Source organism: Balaenoptera physalus (genome assembly GCF_965194825.1).
Source record: "Balaenoptera physalus genome assembly, chromosome: 5".
In the NCBI taxonomy this organism is placed as follows: Eukaryota; Metazoa; Chordata; class Mammalia; order Artiodactyla; family Balaenopteridae; genus Balaenoptera; species Balaenoptera physalus.
Window position 1 is genome coordinate 97,032,822 of NC_138884.1, and position 17,368 is coordinate 97,050,189.

The window sequence follows — 17,368 nt, forward strand, 5'->3', positions numbered from 1 at the left end:
GAGACACATGTACACCCAGAATATGGCTAGTTTCAATGACTATTTCTTTACAGCCACGCCCTCCTTCCAAAGGAGGCCATGATATAGGTAGGGTTTGCCAGATGTACCACTTTCAATTATTCTGAGACTCATACGCCATCCTATTACTCATCCAGTTCCTTTGCTTCTCTCCTTCTTTCTCCCACTGGACTCATCCCGATCAGTCCTTTGGTTTGGCATCAGTCCTTTGGTTTGGCATCACTTCTAGAACAAGGTAAGTTACCACCTTTCTCCACTCTGAACTGCTTAAACCAGACCAGCTTACTCTATGGGGTGGGTGAGGGGGTTGTTATCACATCTCACAAAGGGATTATGATGTACAGTTAAGAACACCCACTCTAAAATCAGTGAAGACACTAGTTCAAATCCAGGGTCTGCCAACTACTGATGCTAGATATGCATGTTTGGGAGAGCTACTCAACTTCTCCTTACTTTTGTTTCCTTAACTACAGATATAGAGAGATATAGATTTTTATCTAAATCTATAGAATGAGGATGACAATACCTAACTCACATCATTGTGGATGTTAAAGGTAAGGTTTGTAAGATACCTGGCACCCATTAAAAGCTTAATATGGTAGGTTTTATTTCCACTATTATTCTTGTCAGTGAACTTTGGCATGGTCAGAGCTGAAGGATCTAGGATGACTAGGCTCCAAATCACATCATAAAATTATCAGAAATATTGGGCATAAAGAAACTTACAGGAGACAGAATAATTGTCTTCAAATATATGAAAAAAGGATTATACATGTTTTGTCTATTTACTGAGAACAGAGCAAAATTCAATAGGGGGATTTCTTCTAAGCCTAACAAATAATTTTTTGACTACTAGGGCTGTGTAGGAATGGAATGGACTCCCTTGAGAGGTAATGAGTGTCCCATAGCTAAAGGAATTCAGGAGGAGCCTAGCTAGCCCTTTAGTGGGAATGTAATATAAAAGATTCAAGCACGGGATGAACTATTGGATTTGTATGACATTTAAAATACCTTCTAAGATTGAAATTCTATGGTTCTGTGATTATTACCAGCCCCAAAAGAGGAAGCAGGAGGAAAGTTTTTAAAGGTGAAAGAAAAAAACAAGTAATTTGGCCATCTGCAAGCAATTCTTGAGAGAGAGAGAGAGGCTAAAAATGTTGACAGCATTAGTAAAACTAAGGATTGGGGATTGAAACATTCTGCATCTTCCCATTTACCATGGCTTTAACATGTGCTTTTCTCAGCTATAGTCCTGTAATGCCAAGTGCATTATGTAAAACCTGAGTGAATGGATAGATTGTGAGAGACTCTTTAAAATGTAAACTCAATGGCAAAGCCCATTACATGAAATTATGTTTACTTAACTAGCTAAAGGCTTAAAGGTAGTTAAAACACATAAACCATCTTTTCTCCAGCTGAGAGATCATGAAAATGGATATGAAGAGTGTTAACAAGTATCCAAGGATTTGGAAAATGTCAAGCCCAGTGAACTCTTGAGTTTTAAGGAAGTGTACGTCCAAGTGTTTTGAAGTCTTAATAAAGGTTGGCATATTGCTCTCTCACTAGATCGTTATCTCTGGCTCTTTCTCTCTCTTCCTCAAAATGATTCAAGAACATCTCATGGAAGCAAGAAATTAGCAGGTGCATAACTGAAAAGAAATTATGGTAGATACTTTGGACAACATTATTTACAAGGAAAATTCAATAGAAGCATTTAAAACAAACTTGATTTTACATGTATGTACTTGTCCCTGCGTACACACTGCACACACACACACACACACACACACACACACACATTACAGACTAATAGACTAATATCCTTCTAAAATACTAACAAAGTTAAGTGTTGGTCTTAGGGCCTGACATGAATGCTAGGATGGGCTTTCACTATGAAATTCAAATTGCTTTTAAAAAGCAACATTCCACAGTTTGCAAAGGGCTTTCACAACTATCTTACTTTATTCTCACTCCAGCCCCTATTGAACCAGGCAGGGGAAAATTTGAGGACCAACTGTATTCTTCATGCCATACATGGCATCTGTGACCAACACACACATACATAAAACAACATGCACACCGAGAAAACATTCAAAGTCTAATCATCCAAAGACACTGATGATTTTTTGTTTCAGACAGTGATTATTATTTAAGTGCTATTCACATTTAGAATATTCATTAAAAGACATGAGATAGGTCATGAGTCCAGAACATCTAGCAATAGACATTCAAGGGCTTTTCTGTCACTCAAGAATGTGTATATACTTTTGAAGGGAGAATTTTATTCTTTGCAGGTTCTATTTAAGCAAATGAGAATGACTCCGGTGTTAAGCTTTGGTGATAAGTTGTACATTTAGTTTCTAAAAGCCTTTAGAAAGAATGTGCATGTAATCAACAAGAAATAAAAATCAATCCATTATGCCCTGATTCTATCAGAAAATGGTACTATAAATAGCACCTAATAAAAAGACCAGAACAAAGCCCTCTGGCCAGGAAGCAGTTGAGCTGGGCCCTAAATCATCTGAATTCTATTTAGGAGATTAGATTGAAACCAATTTAATCCTTAAACTGAGGAACTAACATTAGACCTTAACAGTGATGACAGGATACGTTGATAAATGGCATCAGAGGTGACCAATAAGCCTAAGAGGAGTGGAGAAGTCTAAGAGTCATTCAATTTGCTGCTTTTCCAAGTAAATTACTAATGGCCACAAGCTGGCTCTACTGGAGCTGGGTTGGGCGTGACTTATGACTGAACCTGGGAGGCTGAACAGAGTAATTAATGGAAAGTAGAAAGGATCTAACACTGCCCCCTCCTCTAGACCAACTACCACTGCAAGCCCATGGAATGAGCTGAAATCTAAACTCTAAACTTTTTCAAAGACGCTTTCCCTTTCAAATAGAATTTTGTATGACACAGCATTAAACCTTTACTACAAATAAAAATCATAATAATATCTAACATTTATTGAGCACATAGCATGTGTAGGAATCAAAATTCAACACACCATGAAAAGAAAAGAATTCAAGATTTAGGCAGGTGTCTTGGGTTATAAAAAGCAAAAATGGCAAGGCATGAACAACGAAGACAAGAGTAGTATCTTTTTTTTTTTAGGATTAAAGAAAAAAGAGTACCAAAAGCAGTCCTGGATCTGGGAGAGCTCTGAGAAGCAGCTGTTCATCAACAGCAGCTGAATGCAGGGAAGAGCTGGGACACACAGGAAAGCAGGCTGCCTGCTAATAGGAATAATGCCCCGGAATGCTTTGTGTCTGTGTGAAGGAATTTACAACCCAGTGACCACCACCACAAAGCTTATACTTATCTCTTTGCAACTTGTGCCAGCTCTTTGAGTTTTCTGTTCCCTAACTCAGATGTCAAGAGAAAGGGGACTAAAGGTCCAATAAAAAGAACTGGAAGACAAACCACTATATTTAGATATAGATATAACCCTCTGTCTATATAAGTAGTGTCCGTGAGGCTCAAAGCTGCTTAATCTTTCTCTCTTTGTATGCTTCCAAATCCCATCTTGTTTTGCATGCAGTGTGCTTTGCACAAATGCCAGTCCCCTCCATTTCAGCCCTGATGTCAAGTGACAAAGGGAAATCCTCCCACTTGAACTCTTTCCCTTTCAGCCTTTTTGCTGAAGTCCCCTTCATACAGAGACTGCCTCTAATTCCCGGCTTGAGACAATTTTCTTACATGACACATAGCCTGATGTGGCCAGGCAGTTAAAAAAAAAAACAGCAATGCCTAGATTCCCCCCATGATGTAAATTAGAGAGTTGCAGGCCCATCAGGGTCCTCCAGTAAAGCCGCCCACTGAGTGAGGAACTGTTGGATTTCCATCTGTGTCTCATACCATTGGTGGCTATTGTTTAAATAAACATTACTTTGTGTTGCGTTTTTAAAAAATTCAATACATGTTGATGCCTGGTTAAAAGGAAAGAAAATTGCAGTATTAAAAGACTAGTATTTTCAGAGTCTTGTGATGTAAATTGCTAATTTAAAACCCAAAATATTGTTAAAGCGTCTTTATTTAATAGCAGGTGATTGCAAGCTGTAATTTGCAAGCTGTAGATGCAGATGGTAATGTTTTTCCTCCCTTTTCAGCAGTGCAGTACAGTATTTACTGCAGATCTATGCAGGCCCGGAACAGCCAACTGTGAAAGAAAACACTCTGCGACAAGATTAACCACAAAGTTCATAAGACCAAGATGGCTTTTGAGACCTGATCCTGTCTCAGCCAAGGCAAGGTCCTCTCCTCCCAAGCTCAGAGGATGTTTGCTCACCAAAAGAAGTTGAAGGTGATGTCATTGGTCTGCCAGGTTCCCGCTAAGGTTAAAACAGATGAGTGAGAGAGTGATATTTAATTTAGGCTTCATTTATTTACTCTGGCTGGAGAGAAACCAGGGAAGAGAGGGAATGTAGGGATAGGGTTGCCAGATAAAATGCAGGACACCCGGTGAAATTTGCAGTTCAGATAAACAAGCAATAATTTGTTAGGATAGGTGTATTCCAAGGTACCTGGGACATACTTATACTAATAAATTATTGGTTGTTTATCTGAACTTCAAATTTAACTGGAGTCATCTATTTTTATTTGCTAAATCTTGCAACTCTATATGGGGAGAAAGAGTGAGTAAATAAATAACAATGACATGTCCAGGAAACAGAGATGGGACTTGACATTTACTGAGCACTGTGCTAGGGCCTTGCCTTCTGCTGCCCATGTAATCATGGCAACAATGTATCAGGTAGATATCATTGTGAGCCATGTTGCAAAGAGGCGTAATTGTGGTTCAGAGACCTTTGGTGACTTTCCCCATATAGTTCACAGCAACCCTGGATTTGGTGACCAAGTTCTCTGTGGCTTTGGAGCCTGAGTTCTTTCCATAAAATGATGCCGATGCCTCGCCTTTGTTAATTCTCTCCCATGACACTTAGGGCGTCCGGCAGGAAGTCAGTGCCCTTCTCCAGCTCCTGGTGGCCTCCCAGCTCCTCCAACCCTGCAACAAAACAAACCAACAAACAAACCCATCTAGCCTCACCAATATCTCCTTTCTCCTATCCCACCCCAGTGACAGATAAAAGCACTAGTTGCTTTCATTTTTATTTTATTTTCAAGAAGAATAACAGCTCTTTCCCCATGCATATTATCCAAGTAAACTCCTGATAATTATTCTATTCTCTTTGATTTGATTGTAGTCTATTAGCAAAAGACCTGGAGAGGCTAGCCTTCTTTGAGCACTTTACCTTACACACTTGTACGGGATTCTGAAGTATTCATAAGACCTGAGCAGGAACAAGAAGAAGTGGGCTGTTGATTGCTGACTCAGTAGCCACACCTCCATTCTTTCCTGTTGCCAGGGTCCCAACCGATTCAGTGTCCATTTCCTTCCTTGTGACTCAGAAGCAAGTCCTGTTTGGACTCCAGGGTTTCTCAGCAGGGGTAATGTTGGCATCTGGGTGAGACGATTCTTCATCCCAAAGGACTGCCCTGAATATCACACACTTCTTGTCCCTGTATCCTGGGTTCTAAGTACTGCAGATGGCATTCAGTCACTTTGTAAACCAAGGACAGCCCTGCACATTTCCAGATCCTTCTGTTGGCAGAGGGGCACCTCCACCAGGCAACCTGGTTGTCTCTTCGCCTTGGTAGTCATGGTTTGGTGCCCAGAATCACCCAGTTCTGGCCAGTATAGACATGAGGGGAGGTCTACTGGGAACTTCTGAGAAAGGTTTCCTCACTCTATGAAAGAGACCCAAGGAGGGAACAGTTCCTCTTCCACCCCTGGGTGTGCTCGTGTCTGTATGTGATGCGTGGAGCTGCCACAGCAATTTTTCACCCACGGGGGCCAAAAGTGAGAATGGAAAAATGGCAGAGTGCAAAAATGGAAAAATCCTGGGCCCATCATGACATCACTCAACCGCAAATTAGCGAGCCCTGGAGCTGCCCGACTTCAAGTGTTCTATCCTTGTTTAAGGCTCTTGAATTGGGGCCCTCAAGCCACTGGCAGCTCAGAGCCCCCATCTGCCACGTGATCCAAGGACACTGGACGTCTGAAGGGAGGACAAAGAAAGAACGATGGGAGGGGTGTGCGGTGTGGAGACGACTTTGGCATGATAGTACAATTATAAGGGGGAGAGGGCGGAGTCAGAGAAACCGAAGCCTAACTCTATCACTGAATAACTTTGCGACCTTGGGTGAGGTCAATCATTATCTCAGCCTTAGATTTATGACCTGAAAACTATCAGGATAAGATTTACAAAAATTATCAGCTCACACCTATGGGCCACCCTGGACCTACAGGAATGCTGTTTTTTACTGGTCCGTGTGCCCGGTAGCTGTGTGGTTCTGGCACATGTGCCACCACGTCCCACTCTTACAGCCAGGCCTCTTCACTCATCTCACCTGTGCATCTCCTGGGCCATTGGGTTCAGGGCCCCCAGGTAAACCCACTCTCTCCCATCCTAGGAGATGTTGATACTGTGTTATATGGCTCTGATACGAATGTCACTGGGGTCAAGAATCAGCCTCAGGATCTCTGCTGTTTCTACAAGTCTTTTTGTCCACACCAAATGAATTTCACGCTAATTAAAATATCAAAACCCAATTCCGAGACATCCACAGTTAAAAATTACCAATTTTTACTTTCAAGGAGCACCTAGTATATCTTTTAAGTACAGAATGCATAAACGCTAACCTTGCACATTGCACCACATTCCGTTCAACTTCTTATTAACGTTTATTTGCAGAAAAATAAAAATTACTTCCCCTCATCTACTTAGGGTTATTGTATAAACCACTTAAATACAGGGTTCTCTAGTGCCATCTAGGGGATTTTAGACCAAAAAAAAAACGAAATTGTCTGCTCAGCTGAAAGAGTAAAACAAGAACTGAAAACTCAGCTATGACTCGCAATGTAATTTCTTATACACCCCTGATAATGTTTGGGTAATCTTTTATTTTACAGTTTGGATAGCTGAGCAAGGTCACACATGGTGCTGCATCTGGGGAATGCATAAATGAGTAAAATGTATGACATTGCACCATGCTTTGTGGCCTAATATTTCGCAAACATAACCTTGAGAGAAAAAGTTTCCCTGTTTAAATCAATGTCTCTTTCTAAAACCAAATCGAGCAGGATTTGTTAGTATTTTTTTTAATATGTTTTCTAGATTCCTGGTTCCTACATACCAATCATGTGCATGTAAGAATTCCAGCAAGTGCCCTGTAAAGCTAAAGGGAAAAACCAAAAAGTGACACACCTTGCAAGAACTTGCCTACATCCTCAGGCCTGAGCACAATGACAAGTAGATAGAGGTCACTGCTAAGCATCCTTTTTACTGAACTGAGCTCAGTAGCTTCTAAATGGTGCTGATGGACAATGTGTGGTCCATCACTTTCTAACATACTCTGGGTGACCCGATTGCAACAGTCTGGGTTGACCTAAACAGCACATTTCTGGGGAGTTTTACTTGTGTGATGACCCTGGGTGAGGTGCTTTTTCCACAGGTTCCTGCATTTAATCCTTCCCCCCAAACCTCTGATTCCTATAAATACCTAATTCCTATTTTACACATAAGAAAACTGAGGCAAAGAGAGTGGAACGGCCTCTTCAAAGTAACACAATAAGAAATGGATAAGCAGGGTTTCAAATCCACATTACGCTCCAGCCTCAAGCAGTGTGCTTCCTCCAATAAGTGGAATTTCAAAGACAGCATTTAAATATGACTACCAAATATCTTACAAACTATTTCAACCAAAGGGAAAATGCACATTAGGCTGAACCACATGAAATTCCTGCTATTCAATCATTTTTGACCTACGAAAGAGCACTTCCATGTGATTCAACACATGGGAAGGCACACTCAAAGAAGCTTGGGAAGAAAAGAAACACATGTCTAAGGGCGTGGGGTGCCCTGGGCTCTGCTGTATGAGCACCACGCCCACCCCCGACCCCGCGCATCCTTTACAAACAGCAGCAATCCCCACTTACAGGGCGGCCTTCCTGGAGAAGCCTGGGAAGGGAAGAGATTTTGTGTCAAGGTCAGAGTGGCGCACACGAAGAGCCTGACCACCTGGGCAAAGGGGCAACGTCTGGCCTGGAGTCCCAGCACGCACGTGTGAAATGACCCGCACGCCAGGCCTTAGTCCACACCTGCGGGGAGCCCGGCAGGGCACCAGCGCTGGTGTCCAAGGTGAGGACGCTGGCCTTCCCTCCCTGCTCCCTAAGGCGACAAGTCGAAGTTCTAACAACAATTCCATCTGGTAAGAGTAGCCCTTGTTCACAGGTCCCAAGTTCCTGTCACTTTGCTGGATTTTCTGGTCCAAGGCCATATCCACTCTGGTCCTCTTCCTCCCTCCTCCAGACCATTGCGCTGTGCTTCCTCACCACCACCTCCCACCTGAACCTGGCGAGCTCCTCCTTAGCCTTTAGATCTCACCTTCCAAGTTCCTTTTTCTAGGGAGGCTTCCCCTAGCCTCCAACGCTAGATCCATGTCCTTTTATGTGATCCTTTAAGGCTGGTAAGAGGAAGAAGTAGCTTTTGTTATGTACCATTTGCCATAATTTTTTCAGGTATCTTAGCTACTGCAGACATCAATTCATTAAACTGGATTACCTCCAAAGATGCAGTTTCCTCGTATATACCTATGTGCCTGTCAAGGCGAAAGTTCCTAAATATCACCTCCAAAATGTGTTGGTCTTATTCATCCCACAAGTATTCTGTGACAGTAGGCAGTGGCAACACAATTCTAACACCATTTGTTCAGGGCCGCTTTGTTCATGCCTAGCTTGATTAAATGTTCTTTCTCAGTTGGTTCATTTGGCTGGACTAAGTCTCCATGCCAGAGTAAATGCGTGAGGTTGATGGGGTGATGAATAGGTGATGAGTGGGTAGATATTTTAGCATGTATCTAATAATGAGCCACAGCACCTTATTATTGTACAAAAATGAAAAGCATTGGGTGTTTAACAATGGCTCTGAAGCAACTCTGATGTAACTTCAATGGGCCTTGCAAAGGCCATATACCTGAAAGTAAAGATGATCAAGGCTTATTGGTTCTCATTCCAATGAAGCTAATGACTTCTGCTTAATATGCAGTCAAAGGCTACTTGGTTTTAAGCAAAGATTTTATAACTTATACTTTGTTTCAAAATATTTTCTCTCCATTCTTACCTTTCTAATGTAGGAGGGGCAAATGTAATTAATATATGAGTATATATAACCTCCTTCCTTTGCTCAACCCATCCTCATCTACTCATTAAAGAAATATTTTGCAGAGTTGTCAAAGGAAAGGGGGATAGGGACAGAAAATGGGGCCCACAGAAATGGGTGTGGAGAAGCATTTCATGGAAAGCTAAAATACAGGAAAGAAAACAAAACGCATGGACGGATGCTGTAGCAAATACGTAGGAGAATGAGAAGCGTGTGGGGAAAGAATTTAAGAAATACTGTCATGGATGATAAAGTGGAGCTCCTTTGACATTATTGAACACAATCAAATAAAATTATAATTATTTTATTTCAGAATTCTGGACTGTAGCCATTTAACTGTGACCCTGCAGTGAGACTGGGCTATGTGGAGCCCTAGGATTTATTCAGATTACACTAACATGTTGTGCAATATGAAAGACTAGTAACATAAGTTGTTTTGTGTAGAATTAGCTTGCTCTATTTACTCTAGGGCTCTGGGATTCATTGCATTATTTGGTCCATGATTTTTATTGCCAGCTCTACACAGCATTCTGACAACCTGTGTCTCTACTGCTCAAATATACCCATTGCCTCAAAAACTCCTCACCTGAAAAATCTCTTCACTGTATCAATTCTGAGTTCCTCTGAAAAAGAGGAGGGTTGTAGGCCCCAGATGGACAAAGAGTGAAATAACACTTGAGATTAGACTTTTAGTGGGAATCTACCCAACAGAAGTTTCTCACCATATAACAGAACCTCAACAAGTCTGCAAACCACCAAGAAGCTCACTAAACCTCAAATCTCACAGTTCCCTCCTCAAAGATGATGAAATCCAGACATTCAGTAGTTGAATGCTCAGTGGTTTTCTTCTCATCCTTATTAACAAAGAGAACACTAAGAAAGTTCTCTTTGTTGACTTCTTTTTTGGTGTGTTTTTTTTTGCTTGTTTGTTTTCTGTTGACATGGCCTGAAAGAAAGGCACTGAAGATAGTTTGAAGACTTCATTTTAATTCTTCACAACACCTTATATCACCTTATACCACTTGACTATCACAAACTATGTTACTGTTTTTGGACTTCACTAAGCCTCAGGTTTACCAGTCTACAAAATGAGATGTTGCAGCTTTCCTTTTTCCAATATGGTTTTTTATGACCTATTGGATGGTTTGAGAGGTACATTAACTACTCCTGATCAGGAAAGACCTATTACACTTTAGGTATTTAGTTTAATTTACGGTATTATGTTATACACTTTTGATATAATATGTTCAGTAGTGACATCTGAAATATGTTGACAAGTACACTGGCACTGGAATTAAAAAACCTAAGTTGGTTCAATTTCTAGATTGTCTACTACTATTTATTTCTGACTCTGGGAGCTTAAATTGGTAACTTTACTTCTTTGCGCCTCATTACTTCATCAATAAACTGACTGTAAGAAAATTATATTAATAAATATAGGAAATGACTAACATAGACACATTAAAACCTTAATGGTTTAATACAACCGAAGGTTATTTCTTATTCATCGTGTTCAGTATGGGTGTTTAGTGTAGCCTTCCACACAGTGATTCAGGTATCCAGGCTCCTTCCATCTTGTAGATTTGTCATCCCCTTTACTATCTGTAAAGGGACAGATAGCAAATATTTTAAGCATTACAGGCCATATGTTACAACTACTCAACTCTGCCATTGTAGTACTGATATAAAAGAAGCCATTGCCAATATATAAATAAAGCAATGTGGTTGAGTCTCAATAAAACTTTATATATATAAACAGACGGCAGACCAGGTTTGACCAACTGGGCATGGTTTTCAGACCCCTACACCAGAATATTGAATTCCTCTTCTGGATTCCTTATAACCAACTAGTTAGTGGGGGAAAATCAAAGTATGGGGAATGGCCAGGAGTTTTTAATGGGCCAGGCTTAAAAATAGCATGTTTCAGTTCTGCCCATTCCATTGGCCCAAGAATGGGCATACATAACTCCAAGGAAGCCTGGAAAATAACTTGTGCTTACCCAGGAGAAAAAGAAAATAGGGTGCTATGAACTCATAACATTCTCTGCCAAAAACACTTTTTTCAATGGTTGTGGAGAGAGTCGTATGAGATGATGAGTGTGCAAAACTACTTTGTACATTATAATCTGCTATGCAAACATAGAGTGCTATTGTTATTATAATTACTATATGTAATGTCTTTATGAATACCTTACCACCAGGGAGTGGTAGCCCCCTTGGAAAGAAGAGAGTTTATGGATGTAAGAGACACTTGAAATTTTTGGATCAAGCAGACTCTAAAAATTATATTTTATGAGACAGGGCATTCAGAGCCCTTTCCTCCAACTTGGGTGCCTTGAAATACACTGAAATTTCTTCATCCTCCATGGTAGTAACGAGTTTTGTATGCATAGAAGCAATTACTGAAGCACTTTCCAGGTTACCTCAGTACTTAGATTACTTGCTGTAAAACTGAAGTTTATTTATGATACCCTTCAATGACAGAAACAATGAGTTGGAAATATAAAAATGAAGCTATCCATAATATTAACTAATTAACTAAAAATCTGTGCTTAATATTTTCCAAGAGTAAAGCAGTGTGCTGGGGAGATAGGACACATCAGAAAGCATATAAGCCAAGATAAAAACAATTCTCAGTGTGATCCCTTCAATCAAATTTTGAAGGTCTCACTTCTAAACCATTTAATGTGTGAGATCGGGTCATGGTATTTTTTTCAACAGCCTTTTCACAAAGTAGCATGAGCAGCACAATTATTCCACTAATTTTAAAAGAGTTCTCTTCTGTTTGTGTCTTCTAAATGATAGAATGAAACATGGAGAAAATGAAAATGCAAAAGATTAGAATTAATTATATTGAATACAGGATAAAGCAGGGATGATTCATTTATTTATTTAATTTTTAGCAAAGTAACAAATTGAAGGGAATTCCTATGAAGCAATTAGTCATCCGACTTTTGTTATTTCAAACAAAGCAAGTGAATCAGACATTTAAAGGGGTTTATAAAGATCTCACAGACTGTTGGAGGTGGAATGCAGGGGTATTTGGAGACCACTGTGTTGGCTAGTGGGGATGATGGTACCCGGTTGAAAGTCGTGACCTGGGTGGGTCTCTGTGTCTCCATATTATATATAATCTCCCCACTTCTAAATAGCTGGTGCTCAATGGATAGGGTATGCATAAGGCCCAGTTTGTTCAAGCCAGTCCAAGTTTACCCCCATTCTCCAGCATAACTATTAATAGTGTCCTCATTCACTCTCCAGTGTCCCCAGTTTGGACAATTCATTACATGGACAGGCTGTCAATGGATATGTGTTCATGGCTTGATGGGCAGAACTTGGGAAGATGACACTCATGCCACCTCTTAACAGCCATGCCCAAGAGGCTTAAAACATCAGAATGCACAAATAACTGAGCACAGAGAAAGTAATAGGATCCACAGGCCCATAACTGAAGGTCTTACTGGTTGTAGACATTTCCTTCCCTGAAACCTGGCCAGAAAGCTCCTCAGCAACAAGAAAATGGCCAATCAGCACTGATTTGTGATCTGCCACCACCCACAAGAGGAGGTGAATTGTTATTTGAGAATCTGTACGAGCTTGGATCACCATTGCTAAAAACCTGGGCTTGGGAACCCAAAATAACTTGTCCAAATTTATAAACATTCAGTGCTCCTCATTTGGATCAGTAAAAATAATGTCTCTAGCTATTTATCAATTAAATCCTTATATTTCCCAAAGGTGAATCTTGGAGGTATTTGTTAATTGCCTCATGATTGATTCTAGGCTTTATTAATCATAATGATAAAATTTCATAGTGCAAGAGGTCAGAGTGAGCTTGGGCAACATCCAGTTCTACACGCTTCAAGATATAATACCCAGAAAGAACCAGAGGCTCACCTCAAAGCATTAGCTTATTGGAAGCGTGCGAGGACTGTGCCAGTCCCTAACTCCTCACCTGGCGTTCCTACATCCTATAAGTCATCTTAACACCAACACTTGCCTCCTGCTGGTTTCCAGTTCCCGCATTTGTTTGGAAGCATTAATACTGGAGAAGTGTTTTTCTCCATAAGATTTAGGAAAGAGAACATGATTTTAGCCTTCAGCTAGAGAAAGATGACTGCTCACCTAAGCCATTCTTTCTAATTTTAGGAATAATTTTAAAACTCTCGGTTCATCTTGAGATAGCATCAGTCAAGAGCAAATGACATGCTTCCTCTTCTCTTAAACTTTCTCGGAGCCCATCCTTTTCCATATCGGCCATAAAAATTCTCACAACTCTCCAGGCAAGGATCTTTCCATTTGTTCACTATTGTACCCCCAGAGCCTGACCTAGTGTCTACCCCATAGCTGTGTTATACACATTTTGGAAATTAACAAATTAATGAAAAAAAAGATGAAATTCACCAGGTAGCATGCAGCCAAAATATGAGTCTTCTGGGCAATGAACAGCCACGTGTCCTCCACACTGCCAGGACTCCACTGAGTTGAGAACCACCAGAGTGCCTGGAAAAACTGAGAACTGCCTTAGAAACAGAGCCAAGCAAAACTAATGAACAAAGAGGTTTGCAGAAAAGTTATTAACACTACAAAAAGAAGAGAATCCTTCCTGGATAAGAATATTAGCATTGCAGAGAGATAGCAAAAAAAAAGAAAAAAGAATGCAAGAGATAAATTGCTTACTGGGGAGGATAATAGCAATTGGGATATATAAGAGTGAAGATGGCTGCTGATGGCTGTAGGCAACAGAAGTAGGAACTCAAGCTGGCTTAAATAATCCGATAATATATTTTCTGACATAATTGGTAAGCCAGGGTAGGTAGGCTTTTGGGTTGGGCAATTCAGAAGCTCAAAATGTCATCACGGGTCCATGTTCCCTCCAACCCTTGGCTTCGCAGAATCCTCACTATCAATATGAACTCTGAATGGCAGCACCATGACTGAGGCAACGGTCAAGTCTAGATTATAATGCCCACAGGAAAAAGAGAGACAAACGCTCACTGTGGCTCTCTCTGCTTTATTTATATATGTGCCGTTCATTTATTTTTGAAGAATCCGTGCTCTTTATTACTATGAATGAGGCTTGTAATCCCCTGACTATAGTTTTCCCACTGAACTGGAGCAAACATAATTCTTAGAGTCAGAGTCTGCAGCTCTTCTTTACCAGCAATGAAACTTTTCCAAGAAGCTCTCAGAGTCTTTTCCCCTCACATCCCATTGATTGGATTCCACATCTTTTCCTAACACATTCCTCATAAAGCAAATGGATATCCCCTTGCTGCTCTTATAGGGGTGATTAGCTTGGGCTAAAGCCTATGGCTGCATGGGGAGGGGTGAATACCTAAAAAAAGTTATGCTAGAGAGAAGAAAAGGGAACTGCTGGGTCAGCAACCATTAGTACTCCAGACTGAGAGCATCAATGATTAATTAGCAACCTGAGTTAGCTCTCTGACATGTGAAGATTATAGCAATTCCCAAAGAGGTATCTCACACAGGCAAGGTACTTACTTTATAAAAATCTTTCCAGATCTCTGAAGTAGATAATTACTATTATCCCATCTTTTCAGATAAGGAAACCAAGGTTCAACTGGCTAACATAGTTATACAGTCAGGAAGTGGCAGCTGCATATGGAGAGTCAAATATTTAGTGAAAATGTGTCTGGTTCCCTGAAATAAAAATTCTGAGTCACAGAGTTTCAAAAGAAAACTTCCAAGCAAATGCCCGATACCCTATGAAGCCATATGTTAAATGTATTTCATTGATCATAATAACATTGTTTTTATGGTACATCATTTATTCATTAATGTATTCATTTATTCAATGGCTTATTATGTGCAAGACAAATTGCCAAGTACTTGGGACTAAAAAGAAGAAAAAATTCCACCTCTGTGAGAAGTCCTGAGTTCACACACCAGGCAAGCGTAAAAGGTAAGTGTCGACCATATTTCCTAACCCTAAAATGTCATCAATTGGAAAACATGCAAATCACACTGAGAAAGGAAAGGGAAGGGAAAATGCAACTTTAAATGCACATATTGATTGTAAACTACATATAAGTTTCAAAATGGTTCTAACCTGGGGAAAGACTGTCAGAAGAGGAGAGATCTGCCGACCACAGCACAGGTTCTATAATAAGTTAGACACACAATGCCTTAAGCAGGCACAAAATGAGCAAGCAATTCATTCTCCAAGGAGGGCATGGGGGTGATGTGATAGAGAAGGTAACCTTTTAAATACGAGCACTGGAAAAATGAGTTGAGCTTTCCAGATAGAGAGAATCCAGAAAGAAAAAGCAACACAATAAGACATTGGGTGGGAAGCAAGAGTGGCTTCAGGGCAGAATCTTCCTCATGAAGGCAAGAGAGAAAGAAGCAGTGAGATGAAGAGAGAGAGAGATAGACAGACAAAGAGACAGAGACAGAGAGAGAGCTGGGTTCACATACAATCCAGTGCTTTCCAGAATGAAACATTCAGCTTCCCAATTATTCTTTGAGCTGCTGGAGCCCGATTCCTCAGGCTGAGAGTCCTTAGCCCCCCACTTCCTGGTCTGACCCTGTAGCGTCTCTTTACTGAGCCTCAGCCCCATCCTCTGTAAAAGTGGCCAAGTCGCCATGCCTACCTCTCAGGATGAGCTCTCAGGATTTACCTCCAGGCTACCCAGGAGGTACAGAGCTCCAAGCCTGAAGTGTGGCAAGCACCCAGTAAACGGTGGCAGGCCAAGAAAAAGGAGAAAGAGATGCCATTCTTCAGGCTTGACACTCAAAGAAACACCTCACTCAAGTGGGCCAGACACGCCCCTTCAGGGAGACAAGGTGGTTTGGACAGAGAGACTGTGACCCCAAATGTAGACACAGTCCAGTGCACCTCATTTCTGCAGCCACGCCCGGAAAAAATACAGGAGTGAGTCTGGGGAAGAGCAGAGTGGAGACGACAGGGGAAGAGGAATATAAGCTGTATCAGCCGGGGATTCCTGGACGTGGCGGGGGACGGGTGTCAAGATCACCTCGCCTGAGGTGTGGGTGATTTCAAAATAAGGAGAATGGCGTTCCCGATTCATTTGAAGATGGCTGAAAACGGGAGCTTTGCAAATTAATCCCCCTCAGTGGAGTGTGAGGGAACCAGATTGAGGTGTTTCTTGTCCAAAGAAGGGATCCCACCCCATTCCTTGTGCTCTGGTGGCACTGAAGGGCACTCAGTATGATTCTGGGCCACTGAATGGAGAGGCACAGAGGCCGGCAGAGGCATCGTGCTGGTACACTGCTCTGGACAGCAGTCCAGAAAGTGGGCACTTGGGCTGGCAGAGCCCAAAGGGGGAAGTGACAGCCCCTCCTCCCCAGGAAGCAGAAGGAAAGCTGAATGCCAGTGGAGCATGGGTGGGGATGGGGGCGTGCGTGCCCTCCATAATCCAAGACCACCATTCCAGCTCTGAATCCCAACATTAAACCAGCCCAGATGGGGACAGTGTATGCCTTTCAGTCCCCCTGCACTTGCGGCCACCAGCCTTGAACAACTCCCACAGTGGGGACCAACCCAGTGATGATACGGAAAGTAGTCGCCAGCAGAAACTCAGGAAAGGAACCATCCAGGCAAACCTCCTTCCCACTAACTCAGATGCCATCCCAAGGAGGAGGAGAAGAGGAATCTCACTGAATATCAACCCCAAGGACACTAAGGTTTAAACCAGAAGAACTTTGGGATTATGTTTTCTGCCATGTTTAGTCTGTTCAGGCTGCTGTAACCGAATACCATAGACTGAGTAACTTATAAGTAATGAACATTTATTTCTCACAGTTCTGGAGTTTGGGAAGTCCAAGATCAAAGGTGCCGATAGATCCAGTGCCTGGTAAAGGCCAACTTCCTGGCTTGTAGAAGGCTGTCTTCTTGTATCTTCACATGGCGGAGAGCAGAGAGTAAACAAGCAAGCTCTCCTGTCTCATAAGGGCACTAGTTCCATTCTTAAGGGCTCCACACTCATGACCTAATCACTTCCCAAAAGTCCCACCTCCTAACATCATCCCATTAGGGATGATGGGCTAGGGTTTCAACATATGATTTCAGGGGACATAAACTTTCAGTCCATAATACGTTATAAGAGACCAAGGAAGGATTCATGAGCTAGAGTGAGTTCAA

General features: G+C 41.5%; 1 long non-coding RNA gene across 1 annotated transcript in view; it reads right to left on the reverse strand.

Annotated features, from left to right (window-relative positions):
* Window positions 1-223: 223 nt before the first annotated feature.
* The window catches only part of LOC309662139, a 165,446-nt gene continuing 148,301 nt past the window's right edge, over window positions 224-17,368 (reverse strand). Inside the window, exon 3 of the long non-coding RNA XR_014264529.1 lies at window positions 224-17,125. This is a non-coding gene — a long non-coding RNA (uncharacterized lncRNA). The remainder of the gene's footprint in view (window positions 17,126-17,368) is intronic.